This window comes from Grammomys surdaster, unplaced genomic scaffold (assembly GCF_004785775.1).
Source record: "Grammomys surdaster isolate TR1022 unplaced genomic scaffold, NIH_TR_1.0 724, whole genome shotgun sequence".
Taxonomy (NCBI): Eukaryota; Metazoa; Chordata; class Mammalia; order Rodentia; family Muridae; genus Grammomys; species Grammomys surdaster.
Window position 1 is genome coordinate 339659 of NW_021605143.1, and position 20777 is coordinate 360435.

At 48.5% G+C, this 20777-nt stretch overlaps 1 protein-coding gene across 2 annotated transcripts in view; it reads right to left on the reverse strand.

Annotated features, from left to right (window-relative positions):
* Positions 1–8259: 8259 nt before the first annotated feature.
* Positions 8260–20777, reverse strand: part of LOC114633654 (small integral membrane protein 41-like) — a 16652-nt gene continuing 4134 nt past the window's right edge. The window contains exons 2-3 of one of the 2 annotated variants that reach the window (XM_028782244.1): positions 9565–9677; positions 8260–8302 (exon numbers count right to left, since the gene is read on the reverse strand). The gene's annotated coding sequence lies outside the window, so the exon portion shown is untranslated. Of the gene's footprint in view, positions 8303–8395; positions 8434–9564; positions 9678–20777 lie in introns of those variants that run through there. The other variant, XM_028782245.1, reaches the window with a different exon arrangement.

The window sequence follows — 20777 nt, forward strand, 5'->3', positions numbered from 1 at the left end:
CATTGTGATATTTTGTTAAACCTGCAAGTTTTGTGGAGAAAAGAGTAAATCCATGATTGTCCAATTAAAACAAGCCGTATTTTAGGATACACCCAGAACTGGCCAGCCATTTCTCACCCTAACTCTGGATTTGGGAGAGCAGTCCCTGCCGGCCTCTTGAGGTCATTTTTATATGTGTTATAAGGAGCTCACTGGGGCGAGAGTCAGGGTTACACATTGTTAGAAAGAAACAACAAAAGAGAAGGCAGAGAGGGAAGGATACACATCTGTTACAACAGTTACAACTGCTCTAAGAAAGAGGAATTTATTCTTAATTTCAAATAGAAACCTTAAGTTGCAAGGACTTAACACAGGACAAACAGGAACTTATTCTTATCTACAAACAGAATCCTTAGCCAGCAAGGTATATTGATTGTTCCTGTTTTGGTCTCGCAGTTTCCCAGCAACCCTTGCATGGGGCAGTCATCTGACTGAGTGCTGGGCATTAGGATGCTAGCAGACATCATAGATAAGAACATACCTTTTTGTCTTATCCCTCTCCAGAGATGGTCGTAGCTGGTTAGTTTTGCTCAAACTTCACTATCAGCCTGTGGGGCCAGAGAGCTGCAGTGAAAGTCCCTGACTGGCACAGTCCCTTCAGGAGAGGGAAGGAAAACTAAGACTCCATCCTGTTTAGGACATCGTTGCTGTGAAGCTAATGCAACAGGCAAACCCACAGACTCATGTCTCCCGTAGGAGCCCCCTGGGAAATGTCACCCATTGTCCTTCCTCCCAGCAGCCACCTGGGCACAGGGCTCTGTGAGGTAAACAGACTTCTGAAATCAGTCTCGACCTTCAAAGAGCACGGTTCTTCCCAGAACAATGGGAAAACTGAGGCCCAGAGTATTGCTGACCTAATAGCTGAGTAACAAACTGGAGACTGGATTTCAGAAGGTGAGTCCCCTGCCTGACAGTGGGAAAACCCTGGGGAGTGAGGAGACGAAGGACGGAAGGGATCCTGAGCAGCAGGAGCAACGGCCTCACTACCATTCAGCAACTTCTTCCCCAGATCCTAGCGCCCCGGGATCCTTGTGCTGGTTTGAATCAGAATTGCCTCCATATTTGAATATCTGGTTCCCAGTCGATGGAACTGTCTAGGGATGATTAGGAGGTATGGCCTCTGCTAGAGGAGGTAGGTCACTGGTTGTGGGCTTGGAGGGTTCCAAAGTTCACACCAGGCCCAGTAAGCTCTGTCTCCTGCCCGAGGGCCATGATGTAAGCTCTCAGCTACTGCTCCAGAACCATGCTCCCTGCCACGGTCCAACTCTAAGCAAGCCCCAAGTCACATGCTTTCTATAAGTTGCCTTGGTTACGGTGTCTCTTTACAACCACAGAACAATCACTAAGACAGGCCTTAGATAGAGTTTCTATTGCTGTGATGAAACACCATGACCAAAAAGCAAGCTGGAAGAAAAGGGTTTATTTGGCTTATACTTCCATATTGCTGTTCATCATTATAGGAAATCAGAATCCTGATGCAGGATCTGATGCGTGGAGAGGTGCTGTTTACCAGCTTGCTCAGCCTGTTTTCTTATAGAATCCAGGACCACCAACCCAGGGATAGCACCACCCACCATGGGCTGGGCCCTCCCACCTTGATCACTAATTGAGAAAATGCCTTACAGCTGGATCTCACGGAGACATTTCCTCAACTGTGGCTCCTTCTCTGTTGACTCTCAACTGTATCAGGTTGACACAAAACCAGCCAGCACGCCTTGCATGGTTATTGTGGATTCAGGTGACTACCTTGAGTCCTGTGGCATAGCCCCAGCAGCCTATGGAGCTGGCACAACCAGTGCAGGGCTGGACCTATTGTGTGCCGATGACCTTCAGTGTTGCCTGTCAGGTGGCAGAGCTCACAAAGCACACACTGGGGTTTGTGGTTCTGAAGAGTATGTCCTCACCACAGCTCACCAAAACTCACCAAAACTCGGCAGCAATCTGCAGAGGGTAAGGGCAAGGGAGATAGTGGGGGGAAAGGAAAATTTAATTCTACTCAGAAAGTGGGCAAATTCAAGCGAGGCTCTGTAAGGAGCTGTGCCACGGGAAGGGGCAGGGGTCTGGAAGTACAAATCTTGCAGCTAGGCATGACAGCACATGAGAGGAAGAAGCAAGAAGATCTCTGAGTTCAAGGACAGCCAGGTCTGTGAGACCCTGTGCTGGCATAGCTCAGTGGGTAAAAGATGTCAACCGCCAAGCCTGAAAACCTGAGGTCTAACCTAGAACCTACATCATAGAAGGAGAGAACCTACTACCTCCTATTGTCTTCTGACTTCTACACATGGACCATGGATCACATGTGAACACAAACACACATACAAACACACACACACACAAATAGAATGCAATTTTAAAAAAACATTAAACTTTTTATTTAAAAAGTAAATCTATAAGCATGGAAAAACAGCTTTCCTTTAAGGGACCCCAGTAGAGCCCTCTTCCCTCCAGCTCCTTCCTTTCACATAGTATTTTAATGGCAGTTACGATGCTACCCCTTCCTTTAACATGAGTGTTACCAGGAGCACAACAGAGTCCAAAGCTAACTGAGGAGGTGGGCTCCCTCAACAGCCTCCGGGCACGCTAATAGCTGGCTCGCTCCCTAAGAAAGCCGAGAGACTCACTTCAGTGTGACTGGGGGTGGGAGTAGGAAAAGGGGGTGTGTGTCTTTGAACTGTTTCCTGGGTAACGCCTCGGCAGATTGTCCCAGCAAGCCACCCGTGGTACCCACTAGAGGGCAGCACTAGCCCTCAGATGCCTCTCCAGCAACCGTTCCACTCTCCTCTTTGAAGGGGATGTAACATCTCTCCTTTCATTGCAGAGACGCACGTGTGCAAACACACACACACTTGCAGCCTGTGTGGTTTTTGCTGAGGTCTCCGTCTATTCCAGGCTGTACAGGCAAGATAATCGCTATTTTTGCCTGATTCAGCTATACTGTGGGTCAGCAAACTCAAAATGGGTCTAGGATTTCATCTGGGTCCAAGAGAGTTTTTGCTGCAGGCATCTTAGAAAGCCGTTTCCAGGGTCTCCTAGAAGTCTCCAGAAGCCCCTCCCACTCTCCAGACACCAGGAAACAGTGGCTCCGGAGGCTCTGAGCCATTTAGACCACACTGGGGGCACCAGTCTTGGGTGTGTGCTGTAGAGGAACCAGAAAATCCAAGGCAGAGTCAAACCAATCCCGGGACCCTTCATCACACTGATTAGCCTGCTAAACTGTCGTGTGGAGAGCTTTGGGGGCCGCTTGGCAGGAATCTGACCTTGGCCCAGGACAAGGAAATGGCTTTAGGCAGGAATCTGACATTGGACCATGACAAGGAAGTAAGTTCAGGCAGGAATCTAATTTTAGGCTGAAACAGAGAAGTAATTTCAGTCAGGAATCTAAGTCTTAGGCTAGAAGAAAGAAGTAGGCTTCAGGCATGAATATGACTTTGGGCTAGGACAGGCAAGTAGGCTCAGATATTTTGGTCATCCTGATAAGCCCTCAGAAACAGTGATCACGGGAGTGATCACAGGACTTTGCTTATTGCCTTGCTTGTTCCTTGACTATTAGCATTTATTGTATTGCTAGTTCCTCAACCTAGAACTGACCTAAATACTTGCATGTCATTAAAATGGTATTAAAAACAAATTGGGAAAAAATAAACCCACCTTCAGTCTCAGAACTGGCTGGGGTCATGCTACAGTGTTGTTGAATTGTCTTTTTTTTTTTTCTCTCTCTTTTTAATCTTCATTCCTGCGCTGGAGAACCTGTTGACTGATTTGGCTGGCCTGGTCACTGGTGTAACCTGGCAACTGTTGAACTCAGTGTGAGAGATGCTTTTCTTTGCAAATGAATGGAAGGGTCCGGCTCTCTGTGGGCAGTGCCACCCCTGGGCTGGTGGCCCTGGGAGCTTTGAGCAAGCAGGCTGAGCAAGCCATGAGGAGCAAGCCAGTCAGCAGCACTCCTCTGTGACTCTGCATCAGCACCTGCCTCCAAGTTCCTGTCCTGTTTGAGCTCCTGCTCTGACTTTCCTCAGTGGTGGACTGTGTGTGATTTGGGATTGTAAACTGAAATAAACCCTTTCCCACTCCTAACCTAATCCTAGGCCAACTTTCAAGATGTGTCCCTAAAGTCCCCCCAGCTAAGAATGGGTTATATCTTTGAACTGCTTCCTGGGTAATAACACTTCAGCAGAGATTGTCCCAGCAAGCCACCCGTGGTACCCACTAGATCTAAGATGCAGATGGAAAGAAACACCGCTGGACCTGACAGAGAGGCAAAGTATCCACCAGAGTTCCCTAGGGTACTATGTGGCTGAGGGCAGCCATACCTGTCAGCTTGGGGTGAGACAATGCTTCATCCGAGCCTTAGGTGACCAGCACCCACCCAGCTGGAGACTGACCGTGCCAGGCAGGCAGATGGAAAACCTATCAGGATGCCTCTGCAGCTTGTTATCCGGAAGGATAAGGGTGTAGGGATGGGAGGAGAGGGGCTGCTGGAGGCAGCAGATGATGAGCAGAAGTTTCTAGAGAGACTGCAAACGCAGTTCTTGGTAGTGGGGAAACAGTTCTGGTGTTCAGTACGGAGGCTTTGGGTGCTCTGGGGCTTTTGAGGATCAGATTGAGGCCAGAAAGACTGAAGAGCTATTGGGAGGGGTGACTCGGTGGTTAGAGCACCAAGTGCTTGCTTGTTCTTCCAGACTGATGGTCCAGAGTTCAATTCCTAGCACCCACATCACAACTCACATTCATCTGTAACTCCAGTTCCAGGGGATCCATCACTGTACGGTGATTTTGGGGGGCACCGGGCAAACCACCTGTCTTTCTTAGGGTTTTACTGCTGTGAACAGACACCATAACCAAGGCAACTCTTATAAAGGACAACATTTAATTGGGGCTGGCTTACAGGTTCAGAGGTTCAGTTCATTATCATCAAGGTGGGAGCACAGCAGCATCCAGGCATGCATGGTGCTGGAGGAGCTGAGAGTTCTACATCTTCATCTGAAGGCTGCTAGTGGAAGACTGACTTCCAGACAGTTAAGATGAGGGTATTAAAGCCCACACCCACAGTGACACACCTACTCCAACAAGACCACACCTACTCCCACAGGGCCATACCTCCAAATAGTGCCACTCCCTCTGCTAAGCATATTCAAATCATGACACCACTCATATTCATAAAATAAAAAGACTGAAGGACTAACTTTGCTATTTTGTTTTTATATGTTGAGATTTGAATAGCTGCAGGTGGCTAGTGGCTACTGTACTGGGGGTGGAGGCATCCTGAAGGACCACAGATCTGGTCTCTGGAATAACTGACCATCTCATCTCAGAACACGAGCCTGGGCGGGCCAGTAAGCTCGAAGGAGGTGCTGAGTAGAACCTGAGACAGCTCTGGAAGGCCACGCTGTACCTGGCATTAATGTGTAGGAGTGAATGAAACCTGAAGGTTGGCTTGCCAGACACCAGAGCTCGCTCGCCTGGACCCTAGGAGGTCAGCTTCAGGTCACAGAAGCTTGGAGCTGCTTGCATATTTTTCCTTCGATCTTTTTTTCCTATCAGAATCCATTTTATTAGTTTTGTTAGTAGGAAAAAAGTTAAACGCAAACAAAGTTAGTAGAATGCATGCAAAACTCTTGAGTTTCCACCTCCTGAGGAATCAGAAGATCTAGCAGCACTGGCCGGAATTTCCTCCCAGGATCCTGACGCAGACCAATTAGTTGCTGCTTAGGACAGACCCTTGGTCTCCTTTCTGTTGCTGTAACAGAATACTGCAAACCAGATATTTTATAAAGAAAAAAAATGTACAGCTCACTAAGAGCATAAGGACCCGAGGGCTCATGCTGCAGTACCTCAGGACCGGAGGTCAGTTAAGTGTAGAAAGCAGAGAGAACTGGCCTTGTAACAAAGCCACTCCAGAGACAACTATGGACATAATCCAGTCTCGAGGGCAGAGCCCCCCAACCCCCGTGATCTCTTCAAAGTCCCGTTGCCCACAGCCGTGGTTGCAACCCTTAAATTCTAACTCAGTTAAGTTCCCATGCTCCTCCAGTCCCAGGGTGCTGCCCACACTCCTCAGGGAGTTAATCAGGAGGGCAGGAGTTATCGGTTAATGCAACAGCAGAAACCACAACAGGAGTTAGGAGGACAGATGGACCCAGTCTTCATGGAAGAACACAGCAAGACCCACACAGGGCTGACTGAATGAGGTGGGTGATCCAAACACAGGGCCTTGAGTCCACGTCCACCATATTGGCAAGTATCCACCATGGGGCCTTTTTACGTCCATTTTTATATTCTCAAACAGTACATGAAAGTATTCATAACTTTATGTTCAGGGAAAGTAGTTTCCTTGCTTCTCCTTTGACCCAGTTCTGGGGAGGTGACCACATCCTGAACCTAGAGATCAACCACACTGACCGGCAGATGCCGGAGGTCAAGCCAGGCCTGCCAGTCTGTTTCAGGCAGGGATTATTACAGGAACATAACGGATAGGATAAAAACGTATTTGTGGGATTTCTTAGATTGGCTTACAGGCTGTGGTCCAGGTAGTCCAACAATGGCTGTCTCCCACTGGAGAGTCTGGAAGGGAATCTAATATTTATTCAGTCCATGAAGCTGGATGTATCTGCAGTCTTTATCTAGAGTCCTGGAGGTGTTCCTGGAGAGCTGCTGGTCTTTGGTCTACATTGGAAGCCCAAAGAAAGTTGTTTCTGATATGGGTGACAGACAATAGGATAGACTGGACTTGCCCGCCAGAATGAAGGCACACAGGCAAAAAGCAGTTTCTTTCTTCCATGTCCTTTCATGCAGGCTGCTACCAGAAGACCACCCGGGTGTAGGTTCTTAATGTCCACTTGAAACAAGCCAACATTGTTTTGGAAGAGAAAACCTCAATTGATAAAATGGTCCCTCCAGATTGGCCTGTAGGCAAGCCTATGGTACATTTTCTTCATTGATGATTAATCTGGAAGGGTCCAGCTCTCTGTGGGCAGTGCCACCCCTGGGATGGTGGCCCTGGAAGCTTTGAGCAAGCAGTCTGAGCAAGCTATGAGGAACGAGCCAGTGAGCAGTGGTCTTCTGTGGCTTCTGCATCAGCTCCTGCCCAACGAGTTCCTGCTCTGTTTATATGAGTTCCTGCCCTGACTTTCCTCAGTAATGGACTGCAATGTGTAAGCTGAAATAAACTTTTCTTCCCCAAGTTGCTTCTGTCCATGGTATTTTAACACAGCAATAGAAACTCCAATGAAGGCAGGTAGAACTTCCCACTTTAAATAATCTGACCAAGAAAATCCCTCACAGGAGTGCCTGCCAGCAGCTTGAATTTTGGTCCATTCCAGATTGCAGTCAAGGTAACAGCTAAGATTAGCAGTCCTCACGGGACGTCCCTTCACTCTCAGGAGGTGGAGGCAGGAGGATGAGGAGCTTGCTGTTATCCTTAGCTACCTTTCCAGTTTGAGGTTAGCCTGGGCTACATGAGACCCTGCCCCATGTCCAGCCACTAGGACAGACCCAAACACAGTTGACACGACCCAGAAACTGATACTCGAAAGCATTTAGGGCTAAGACCTACAAGGCAAACACAGATCAGGAAATGATTTCATCTGTCCCCCGAGCCTGTGCCATCGGCTTCCCCACAGAGCAGGAGAGTCAGGCCTCCAGCCTCCCTTCTTTGGCCCCCAGCCCCTGTGCCCTGAGGAAGAGTCAGAGCACTGACCCTTAGCTCTTATATTTTGGTTGTGAGCCTAGCCTTTAACGGCTGAGCCATCTCTCCAGCCATGACTCTCAGCTCAGTTAGCCAGTAGTTTTGCTCGGGCTGCTATGGCTCCAGGAAAGGACTGTCCTTCATGACATCTGTGCTGGGGAACAGCAGCCAGCTTCTCCCGAGCTTCCAGAAGGGAGCCGAACTGGAACCACAGAGCATGGGAACTTGGCGGAAGACAGTTGCAGCAAAACCAAATCCCAGGACATTTGCATCCTACATAAAACCAATGCACACATTTGGCCATCGCTCAGTGCAGAAGCTGTCTCATCTAAGTCACAGCTCGGAAATGTGATTTTAAATTGCTCTTTAGTAGGGAAAGGACTTAAATTTAGTAGCTTGACATTACAGTCGTTGGAAACAAAGTTGAGTCTGGTACCGTCGTTCCGACAGAAGGGGGAAGCTTCTCTCTGAACAGGCGTGATCTGATTTTCTTACAAAGTGTTTCTCTTCTTCCAGAAGGAAGGTTCTAGACAATGGTCCCCGAAGCATATTCATCAGATGAGGCTGCAAAAGATGCCCCTGGGAAAACATCCATCAAGCACAGCATGGTGATGCTTCCAGGCCGTGGGGAGTGTAGGCAGAGGATCAGGAGTTCAAAGCCGGTCTCAGCTACATAGAAAGCTCAAAGCCAGCCTTGGATACATGAGACCCTGATACCAAAGGGAAGAGGGGGGGTCAGGAGGATCAGGAAGTTTAAAATCGTCCTCAGCTTCCTAGTTAGAGGTCAGCCTAGGCTACATTACACCTTATTTAAAAAAAAAAAAAAAAACAATAAAGTAAAATTTGAGGGGCTGGAGGGAGGTCTCAGAAGTTAAGAGCACTCAGTGATCTAATGAATGACCACGTTCAGTTCCTGGTACTCACATGGGGGCTCACAAATGTCTATAACTCCAGTTCCAGGAGATCCGATGCCGTCTTCTGCCCTGTGAAGTATGTCCGTGCACCACGCAGGTACATGGTGCTCAGACATACATCCAGGTAAAGCATTCACATGCACAAAATAAATTTTTACTTTTTTAAATTATTTATTTATTTATTTTCAATGCAGGGTTTCTCTGTGTAGCCCTGACTGTCCTAGAACTCATGTAGCCCTGACTGTCCTAGAACTCACTTCATAGACAAGGCTTGCCTTAGACTCACAGAGATCCACCTGTGTCTGCCTCCTGAGTGCTGAGCTTAAAGACATGCACCACCATGTCCAGCTAATTTTTTTACATTTACAAATAAAGGTATTAGCTGAACTGTATTAGAAACAAATAAATAAGTTGTTTTTTTTAAAAGATAGAAAAGAAAGAGTCAGCTGTGGTATCACATACTTTTAGTGCAGCACTCTGGGGACAGGGCAGATCTCTATGAATTTGAAGCCAGCCAGATCTACATAGTGAGTTCAGGCCAACCAGTTGGATCCTCATGCGCTGGGGTTACAGACAGCTGTGAGTTGCCCTGCATGGGTCCTGGGAACCAAACTCAGGGCCTCTGCGAGAGGAGTATCTGCTCTTAACTGCTGTGCCAGCTCTCCAGCCCCTGGTTTGTTTTTGTGACGTAAGTTCTCACGTAGTCCAGGCTGGCCTCAAACTCACTCTGCATCTAAGGATAATCCTGAACTCCTTGTTGTCTGGTGTGTGTTCCCCAGGTCCTGAGACTGCGGGCATATGACAGACACTATGCCCACTTGTTCTGTTTTAAGGGCAGGATCTGGCTGTGTTGCCCAGGCTGGTCTTCCACTCCTAGGCTCAGGGGATTGTCCCGCCTTAGTCTCCCAACCTTGCTTTTACACTTACCTTTATGTTGGCATAGCAACAAGGCAAGGCAGATCACGTCTGTAATCTCAGCACTCAGGAGATTGGATGGTGTGATGTTAGTCCCAGACAGCCTAGGCTACATAAGACAGACCCTGTCACACACAAAACATTAACTTAAAATTTAATTGACCTGAGGAAGAGGAGGGTACTGTTGTGATAAAGAGCCCTGTTTCACCCGGTGGAAAATGAGGAGTCAATTTAGCCCCTGATAATTTGAAGTCTGGCCCCTGCGTAGGAAAAACGCCACAATGACACCAATTACTTTGCGTGCTATCTTGTTTTTAAAATGTATTTTATGTGTACTGGTGTGAAGGTGTCAGATCCTCTGGAACCGGAGCTACAGACAGTTGTGAGCTGCCACATGGGTTTGGGAAGCTGAACTCAGGACCTCTGAGAGAGCAGTCAATGCTGGTAACCACTGAGCCACCTCCCCAGCCCCTGCATGCTAATTTTAAAAATAAACCTATCGCTTTAACATAATGGGGGCAGGGCCTGACTCTGATTAGCCCAATATTCCCCCCCCCAAATATCAGACAATGAAACCCTTTGTTCCTGTGTTACTCTCATTAGAGCCCTTGGGGGTGGAAGAGTTTGGCGCCCATTTGAAGAAATGCTGCCTTAGCCCCTGGGGGAGGAAGTTGGGCCGTAATCCTCTGTTTCCTGCCAAATGGTTTTGAAATATTCATCAATTCTCTCAAATAACAAATGATGAAATATTGCGTCTGCTTTTAGTTCACTTCCCCTACAATTCTTGAAACATTTGGTTCGCCATAAAGGCATTTAAACAAAAAAAGATACATTCAAAATTGGGAAATAAGAAGCAGCAAAGTGTTCTGCAGCCACCTGTGTGTTTCGAGGCTGCTGGCTTCACACCCAGGATCCTCTAACCTCTGGGATGGCTTCCCAAGGACAGGAGCACCCAGCCAGCACACAGAGAAAAGAATGCTGGTTGTTGGTGTTTTTTGGTTTTTTTTTTTTTAACTCCTTTGGGAGTGGTGTCTAGAGACCTAGCAGTGCTGGAAACATTCCAAACTTGACTTTTTTCACAAAACGTCCTTACTGCTAAATCTGAAAGGCAGAGAATGAAGTATGCAAGTTGTCCAATGTCCCCCTAAACTCTGTCGTGACATCTCTCTCTCTAAGTTTTCTGGTGCCTCTGTTAAGTTCCAGCATGCTCTGGGAGGTGATGTTTCATTTGTTGGATTGAGAAAGTTAAGTAACTGTGACACACTTACAGTGCCCCTTCTTGCCACCCTGCGATCATTGAAGAAGTTCAAGAGAAGGTACCGTTCCTTCAGAAACGCACTTCTTGACAGCTGTCTGTACGAAGTGAACAAAACAGCTCACCTTGGGGCTGGAGCACAGGCTCGGGGGCTAAGAACACTAAGACCATCATTGCTATTGCAGGGGACCCAGGTTCACTTCCCAGCACCCACATGGTGGCTCACCACCCCACTTCTAGGGGATCCAACCCTCTCTTCAGATCTCCGTGGGCACCCGGCACACACATGGTACACATATACACATGCAAGCAAAACACACACATAATAATTTAATAATCTTTTAAGACATTTTAAATTACAACATTTTTAAACAGCAACCCCCACTTCCTAACGGGGCTGGCATTTGAGCAGATGGCTCAGGCAGAGAAGTTTCCAGTTAATATGATGCCTCTTGTTATAAAACCAGCCCAAGAAGGGAGCACACATCTGGAGACTAACTGTGTAAAGAATAGTCTGGAGTCATGAAGACATGAGTGTCCACATAGACTGTCAGCCTCAATCTGAGTAGCTTTCAAAGGCCAGCAGGACCTGGAAATTAGAGAGCCCTAGAGGGGAGAGATACAAAGCCAGGGTCAGAAAGGCCCATGTGGAAATGCCCCAGGCCCAGGCTGAGGACTAAGGACAGCCACCTAAAGCACAAAGCAGCATCTTCATGAGACATGGTGACCATGTCTGAGGAGAACCATCTAGAGGGACAGCAGAAATGGCAGAGAAGCTTACAAGGTGAGAGAGAACACACTGGTTTACTGAGGTGATCCCTGAGGCTTTGGAAGCCTTGCTTAATCCCTCCCTAAAATACACTCTGGACATTAGTGGTGTTCAGTGTGCACTGAGCTAGGAGTGGCCAGTAGCAGGGACAAGGCCATTGCTCAAGGTGGAGCTACCCGTGGTGACACACACCTGTAACCTCAGCTCTCAGGAGATGGAGAATGATTCTTTCCTCTTCTTCTTCTTCTTCTTCTTCTTCTTCTTCTTCTTCTTCTTCTTCTTCTTCTTCTTCTTCTTCTTCTCATCCTCCTCCTCCTTCTCCTCCTCCTCCTTCTCCTTCTCCTCCTTCTTTTTCTTCCTCTTCTTCTTCCTCTTCTTCTCCTTCTCCTCCTCCTCCCCCTCCTCCTTTCCCTCTTCCTCCTCTTCTGCCTTCTTCTTCTCTTTCTTCTCCTTTTTCTCCTCTTCCTTCTTCTTCAAGGTTTATTTATTTATTTATAAGTGCTCTATCTGCATGCCTGAAGAGGGCATCAGATTGAATTATACATGGTTGTGAGCCACCATGTGGTTGCTGGGAATTGAACTCAGGACCTCTGGAAGATCAGCCAATGCTCTTAACTGCTGAGCCATCTCTCCAGACCCACAAGATTCTTCTCTTAGATAGATAGATAGATAGATAGATAGATAGATAGATAGATAGATAGACAGATAGCCACGCCACTCTTAGAAGTGCCCTCTTGTACAAAAGAAACAGACACTCCAGCACAGAACTTAAAAGGCTGGCCACCCCACCTGTCCTCTCTCATGGGACACAGAGAGAGAGAGAGGTCAATGGCATCTTCATTTCAGCCTCACTCTCTGTTTCAACTACACTGCCAACTAAACCCCCCACAGTTTCCTGATTTGGCTTTACCTAGACCTGGCCCACTGCGGTTGTCTTTGGGGCTAGACCCAGGACCTGCCTCTCTTGGGCAAAGATGTCTTCAGAGAAGCAGATGACTAAAAACTCAGGCCTGGTGCCCTGGACCTGAATCACTCAAATGCTGAGGTACACAAGCTGGGTAGGAACCTGGACCCTGAGCTGCAATGGAATCAGGACAGAGGCCAGGAAAATATCGGGCAACCTGAGCCCCACCCTGAAAGACCAGGAGTGGTGAAGAAGGGTGAGTGAGTGATCTGTAGCATGTGGGCAGGCCAACAAGCTGCTTCTCCATCTGCTTCTCCTTCCAGAGTTCTCTACAGAACTCACTCACTCATCCAACACGTTTACTGAGGATCTGTGATGTACCAGGCATGACTGTGAACACTAGGCATCAGACACCAGGTCAAGCCATGAGCATACAGTCTTAGGCCCCGTTCTTCCAGGGTTTGCATAACTGAAGAAAACACACTCAACATGTAACTAAACATATGAAGGGAGACTCAAGGACTACCCACCCCCAGCAAGGAACACCTGACAGACTTCCCAGTTGTCTGGGAGGTTATCAGAAAAGAAGGGGCATCCCAGATCTGGAGGGCTAGATGAGATGTGAGCCAGACGCACAAGGGCAGTTGGGGTACGAACAGCATTTTCAAAGGCCAATAGGACATAGAGGGTTTGAGGGAGAGGGATGAAAATTCAGGAGGAGCATGTCCCCAGGAGGGCCACAACTTAGGGACTGCAGGAAGGTCTGGAGATTTTAACCTCTGGCCACGAGTAGCTTCACTGGGTCCAGGGGCAGGTTATACAAGAAGTGGCCTGGCAGGGTGCCTGTTTTAGTAACACCCTGATGGGGGCTGGAGAGGTGGATCTGTGGTTAAGCGCACTTGCTGCCTTACAGAAGAGCTGGGTTCAGTTCTCAGCACCCACGTCAGGCAGCTCACAACCATCTATAACTGTAGTTCCAATGGCTCTGATGCCTCTTGTGGCTCTCACTGGTACTACATGCACGTGGCACCCATAAATACATGCAAAGCATTCATATATTTAAGATATAAATGTATCTTTGAAAAAAGTAAAATAAAAGACACCATGACATCTGTACTGGCTGGGTTTGTGTGTCAACTTGACACAAGCTGGAAGTTATCACAGAGAAAGGAGCCTCTCTTGAGGAAATGCCTCCATGAGATCCAGCTGTAAGGCATTTTCTCAGTTAGTGATCAAAGGTGGGAGGGCCCATTGTGGGTGGTGCCATCCCTGGGCTGGTAGTCTTGGGTTTTACAAGAAAGCAAGCTGAACAAGCCAGAGGAAGCAAGCCAGTAAGTAACATCCCTCCATGGTCTCTGTATCAGCTCCTGCTTCTTGACCTGCTTGAGTTCCAGTCCTGACTTCCTTTGGTGATGAACAGCAATGTGGAAGTATAAGCTGAATAAACCCTTTCCTCACCAACTTGCTCCTTGGTCAAGATGTTTGTTCAGGAATAAAAACCCTGACTAAGACAACATCGGTAGAGAGTGGTGGACCCAGAACTTGTGGGCCAAGTAAGAAGCAAGGCCGGTGATACGAGACAGGAAACTCTACAAGGTGGAAAGGACCTCAGAAGAGATGCCTGGCTGAGAGAGGAAGGCCAAGGACAGAAACTGAGGCATAAGAAGACACTATTCATGGTCAGCCAAAGCATGCAAGGACAGTGTTTGGGGTGGGGTGTACTTGGAAACACCTTCCTGCCTGCCCAAACTCGTGTCCTCTCCTGCCCCTCTTGTTCAGTAAATCTCTGCCACACTGGCCTCTTTCCTACTCAGACATGACAGATTCATTCCTAGCATGGACCTTTTCACCCGCTGTCTCTCTGACAGGAACATCACGTCCTGGCTGGGTCTCCCCATGGGTCAGGTCTCAGCTAAAATGTCACCTCCCACAGAGGCTTTCCCTGACCACCTTCACTGATGCCACCGCTATCGTGGTACAGTCACCGTCTATAAATACCTCATGCCTCTTTTTATGGGTCCATGTGATGCCCCCTTACCAAAACCTGGGATTCTTAAGGCAGGGAGCTCTGCTTTCCAGTACTAGGGCTACCCAGGCAGCCATTCCAAAGGATTCTGCAAGGCAGGGTTTCAGGGTACAGATGAAGATGGACTGCCATCATCATATTGTGAGCCAAACCAGTGCCAGGCAAGGAAGCACAAGAAGGAATCAACTAGGAGGCAGGACAGAACCCTGAGGCGCTGGGCGGGAGGCTCCTAGAGACAAAAATAGATGCTGGCCAATTACAGAGAGGGAAGCAAACAAGTTATCAGAGGCCCAGACAATGCATGAGATAACGGTGCTCAGCCACAACTGTGAACATCTTCCTAAACCCTCAGTGTCGCTGTGGAGGTTTGAATTAGAATGGCTCCTATAGGCTCTTGTGTTTGAATGCTTGGTCCACAGTTGGTGGAATTGTTTGGGAAAAGATCAGGGTATGGACTTGTTGGAAGAGGTGCCATTTGGGGGCGTCCCTTGAGATTCCAAAGGCCTCTGCCATTCCAGTTGGCCTTCATTCTCTCCCTGCCTCTTGGTTGTGGATCACACGTGAGCTCTCAGCTACTGGTCCGGTGCTGCGCCTGCTTGTCTGCCGCCATGCTCCCCACCATGATGGCCATGGACTCACCCTCCGAAACTGTAAGAATCTCCTATTTAAATGCTTTCTTTTATAAGTTGCCTTGGTCAATGTGTCTCTTCACAGTAATAGGAACGTAACTAAGACAGTCCCCAACTGTCTACTGACATCACCCTGTCTTTTTTGGTTAGGTGGTTGGTCAGTTGGTCGATTTTGGTTTTTCAAGACAGGGTTTCTCTGTGTAGTCCTGGCTGTCCTGGACTTGCTTTGTACACCAGGCTGGCCCCGAACTCACAGAGATCCACCTGCCTCTACCTCCTGAGTGTTGGGATTAAAGGCATTCGCTACCATGCTGGCTTCACCCTGTTTTCCAAAAATGGGGAGAACTTAGGTTACATGGAAAGAAGCAGACACATTGGGCCCCAGCGTTATCCTAAAGCCCACAGTCTCTAGTCCCCTCAGAAATGTTAGTGGAGGGGAAGTGGATGTCACAGACGAAGAGGCCAAAAGAGCAGCCAACATAAGGACTGAGAAAGGACCGTTGGAGGAGAGAGTGAGGCCAGGCTGGGAAAGTCCTAGAATCAGTTGGAAGCTCAGAGAGAGGGGGTGGTGAGTGGGGTCCGATCTGAGAGGCTTGGCTGCAGGAGAGTAACTGGAGCAGGCAGTGGGGGTGCAGAAGGGCTATTTTAAGACAGAAGAAACCTGAGTGTTGGGACATGAGAGCCAGTGAGGAGCAACGGAAGACGTGGGATGAAGGAGGATGTCAGGAGGCTCAAGGTCTGAGACACGGAGGCTCGAAGGGCAGGGCGAAGGGGAAGAACCTTCTGGAAGAGTGGAGCAGAGGTGAGGGTTCAGGGTACCTAGTAACCAGTCCTAGTAACACCGGTGTGCTATTATTTGAGGCCACCCAGCATAATCTCCAAGTCAAAGGATAAACATCACCTAGGAGTGAAGTTTGTCTGGACTGCGTCTGTGGAAGGAATGATGTTAGGATACAGACAAGAATGACTGAGGCCAGGGATCACTAAATATACACTGAAAGAGACTAAGGGACAGAAGAGAAGTAGAGGTCATGGGTCAGGAGACCTGCATAAAAGTCGTTGTAAGATGAACCAGTGAAATGACTCAATGAGCAAACACACTTACCACCAAGTCTGACAACCTGAGTTCAATCTCTGGGACCTACAGGTGGGGTGGAAGGAGAGAACCAATTCCTGTCAGTGGTCCTCTGACCTCCCTGTGTGTGCCACGGAGTGTGTATACACACACACATACGCACACATGCACACTAAGTAAATAATAAAATGCTTACGTGAGCACCTGAACAAATGGGGTGACTGTGGGCTCTTAAGAGAAGGAGGGACATATCTGTCAGACAGAAGAGGGACGGACACAGAGCGTCATCCGCAGCTCAGCTCTCCCACAGGGCCTGTGGCCTGCAGCTGCATTGGGCCCCCATAGCATGGGAGGAAGGTTTCAGGGTTGATTTGGCCTAGGGGAGACAGGTGCATGGCAGGGATTCACACGACACAGAGAGGTGTCCGACAGGGATTTGGTAGATAGCTCAGTGGGTAAAGTGCTCGCAGTATATGCATAAAGACCAGAGTTCACATCTCCACAGTCTACACGCAAAGATATCTGCCACCAAGACTGTGACCTGAGTTCCCACCCAAGACTGACATGGTGGAAAGAGCGAACTGACTCCTCAGAGTTGTCCTCTGACATCCACACATAAGCTATGGCACACACACACACACACACACACACACACACACACACATACATGTGTACACACATGTATACAACACACATATACATGCACACACATGTACACAATACACATATACATGCACACACATGTACACAACACACATATACATGTACACAATACACATATACATGTACACACATGTACAAACAGGTGTACACACACAACATACACATGTGCACACACAATAAATAAAAGGATGTAATTTTAAAAAGTTGTTGAGCACGATGGCGTACCCCTTTAATCTTTACAGTAGAGAGGCAGAGACCGATGGATCTCTGTAAGTTCAAGGTCAGCCTGGTCTCCATAGCAAGTTCTAGGCCAGCCAGGGAAACTAAAAAAATGCTATTTAAAATAATTATAATGATGATAATAATAATAATAACAATAACAATAATAAAGCTAGCAGTATAACAAAGTTCTAGGGGAGGAGCCTCAGAGACAGGTAGTTCCCCAGGGCTCCATGGTAACCAGTCTAGATAAAATGAAAAGAGATCCAAGTTTAGTGGAAGACTGCCACAAAAAAACAAGTTAGAGAGTGACAGAGGAAGACACCCAAAGTTGACTTGTGGCCTGCACACCTGCACACACATGAGCACTCATGTGGCCTACACACCTGCACACACATGTACACTCATGTGGCCTACATACCTGCACACACATGTACACTCATGGGGCCTACACACTTGCACACACATGAGCACTCATGGGGCCTACACACCTACCTACACACATGAGCACTCATGGGGCCTACATACCTGCACACACATGAGCACTCATGGGGCCTTCATACCTGCACACACATGAGCACTCATGGGGCCTACACACCTACCTACACACACATGAGCACTCATGGGGCCTACACACCTCCACACACATGAGCACTCATGGGGCCTACACACCTCCACACACATGTACACTCATGTGGCCTACACACCTGCACACACGAGCATTCATGGGACCTGCACACACCTACACAGCTATGTGCACTTATGTAGCCTACACAACCTGCACACACACATGTGCACTCTTGTGGCCTACACACGGGCACACACACGTGCACTCATGGCCTACACTCATGCACATTGTGCACTCACACATGAGAAAGAAGTCTTATACAAAGGAAGGTGACAGTTATGGTCAAAGTGCCTTTAATTCCAGCCCTGGGGAGATGGCAGAGTTCGAGCCAGCCTGGTCTATATAGCAAAATCCAAGCCAGCCAGGCTACAAAGTGAGATCCTCTCTTAAAAAAAAAAACCACCATTCCTCCGTGTGCATGCTTTTTGTTTGAGGTCGTGAGGTAACAGCTCAGATAGTTGGGGGGGGGGGGGGGCTTCTGCACACCTCCCTCCAAAGCTACAGGCTCTTTCCCAACACCCCAGATCTGCCGGGGATCTGGATTCTCCTGGTCAAGCCCCCAGTTTCCAAGATCCACTCTTCACCAACACAGAGCAGCCCATCTCTCTTCCCCAGCTCTCCCGCCCTCCTCTTCGGCTTTTACTTAGGTGACTGTGCATCAGGACTGATCCATGCAACCTTCACGTGTGACTCTAGCAACATCACGGCCAGAATTCTCTCCTAAGCTCCAACCCAGGAATGAACTGTCCCTGAGGTGTCTCAGGGCTGTCTGTGACACCTCTGTGCCTCATCTGCAGCAGCCAGGAGCTTCTGCTCACCCGGAATTAAACCAGGCCAGGTTTGTTGAGGAGACGTGCCCCTGCTTTGGATCCAAGAGCCTGCCGTGTCTCTCAGCATCACGTCAAGCAGATCCTATGACCAAGGTCCGGAACACTCTATACTCTCAGGATAACAGTGACTCCGTTTATTCATGACAGAGCCAGGGCTGGGCCTACATCCCTTGGAGATGATTTCCCTCTGTCCTGATAGATTTCAAGCCAGAGCTGAGGCCACACGTGAAGGCAGCACACAGCGGGGCATTCATACCTTATCTGTGTGGACTTCCTTTTGTTCTAACAAAAATAACACGAATCTGATGTTCCTTGGTCTGAAGATGGGGGTGGGGTGGGAGTGTGCTATAGAAGATAAGCACCTTCTCAGGCCACCTGTACTAACAGAGTGCAAACCCAGGCAGCACGGGCCCAACAGTGCTCTGACTGCTAGGCCACACTGCCCAAAGCTGAACTTGAGCCTGACAGAAGCAAACTGAGGGGCAGGAGAAGCTAGAAGGAGAGAGGCAAGCCTGTTCTCACAGCTCAGGCCCTAAGTTAGCCAAGCTTGAATCCGGACTCCTCCTCAGCCTTGTCTCTCAAGTGGGTTAAGAAATTCTCTTCTCTGTCGACCAAGCAGTTTTCTATGGATTCAGGCCTGAGACGTCCTCATTGCATATGCCCAGCGTCTGAGTGAGGGGCGTAAGGCCACAAGCAGCAGCCGCCTTTCCTATCTCTCCCTGACCCCTCACTCGCAGCTGAGATCCAAGCTCCAGCCACCTGGCTGGTTTATGACATCACATCTTTGCTGCCTCTTCATTCCCAACTGCTCCTTCAGACTCCTGCCTGTCCCTGCCTCTGGGTGTCAACCCTCTAGGGCCCCTCTGTGGGGCTACACTCCTCCCTCCCCCCACCAGGTGACCGATGTTGGTCAAGCACAGCTGTCCCTCTGTGAGGTGGCCTTCACCAGCTCCCTAGCTGGGGACTCCTGCTTTCGGCTGTCTCCACCCGGGCGTGGCTTGTGGTCTATTTTAACCTCAGTCTTTGGATCCGGCTCTCAAGAGACTGAAAGCTCCCTGAGGGCAGAACTTTCTCCTTTTCTCCTCATGTCCAGTTTCCAGAGCGCACTGAATGTCAGCATAGAGCACTTGTGAAAGGAACAAAGAAATCAAGTGTGTCCCTAGGAGCCCAATGGATCCGCCCTTCCCCTTCCCTTTCCTCCTCTTCCCTCCCATCCTTCCGATTCCTTCCTTTCTGGCTCAGTTACTTCTCTATTTCTATGATAAGTCACCATGACCAAGGCAACTACGAAAAGAAGGCATTAATGGGGCTTACAGTTTCAGGGCGTGAGTCCATGCCCTTCAGGATAGGGAGCCTGGCAGTAGGCAGGCAGGCATGGGGCTGGAGCAGCAGCTGAGAGCTTACATCCTGTGACACATCCACGAGGCAGAGGGAGCAAGCTAACTGGTAGTGCTGTGAGTCTTCTGAAACCCACCCCCCAGTGGTACACCTCCTCCTCTCCTCTTCCAACAAGGCCACACCTCCTAATCCTTCCCAAAGAATTCCGTCAAGAGGAGTCAAGGATTCGAACATGAGCCTATGGGGGCAATTCTCATTCAAACCCTTGCCCTCTTCCTCTCCTCCTTTCTCTGGAAACGGTCAGTGTGGTGATCTGGATGAGATGTCCCCATAGTCCTGGACATTTAAATAGTTGGTCCCTAGTTGGTGGGACTGTTTGCAAGACTTAGGAAGTGTGACCTCATTGAAGGAAATATGTCAGAGGCAGGCTGTGAAAGTTTAAAAGTCTCACACCATTTCCGTGTGTTCTCTGCTTCTTGTTTGTGGTTCAAGATACGAGGTCTCAACGCTTAGCTTCCAGCTGCACTCGCCATCTCAGCTGTGAATCTCTGACATAATGGACTCTAACCCTCTGAAACCATAAGCCCCAAAATAAACTTTTTCTTCTGTAAGTTGCCTTAGTCACGATGTTTTATCACAATAGAACAATAATTAACACAGCCAGGCTTGGGAAAACAGTGTTCTTTGGTAACTGTAGTATATGAAACCTTATAGAGATGGGCAAACACATTATCCACTGGGTCTACACTCACACTGATGGTGTCACTTCTATTTCAAAGATGAGAGGACTGTGTGTCAGGAAGGTTTACAAAACCCACTCTCAGAGAAGTAACTACACACATACACACACACATGCACACACATGAATGTACACACTCTCATACACATA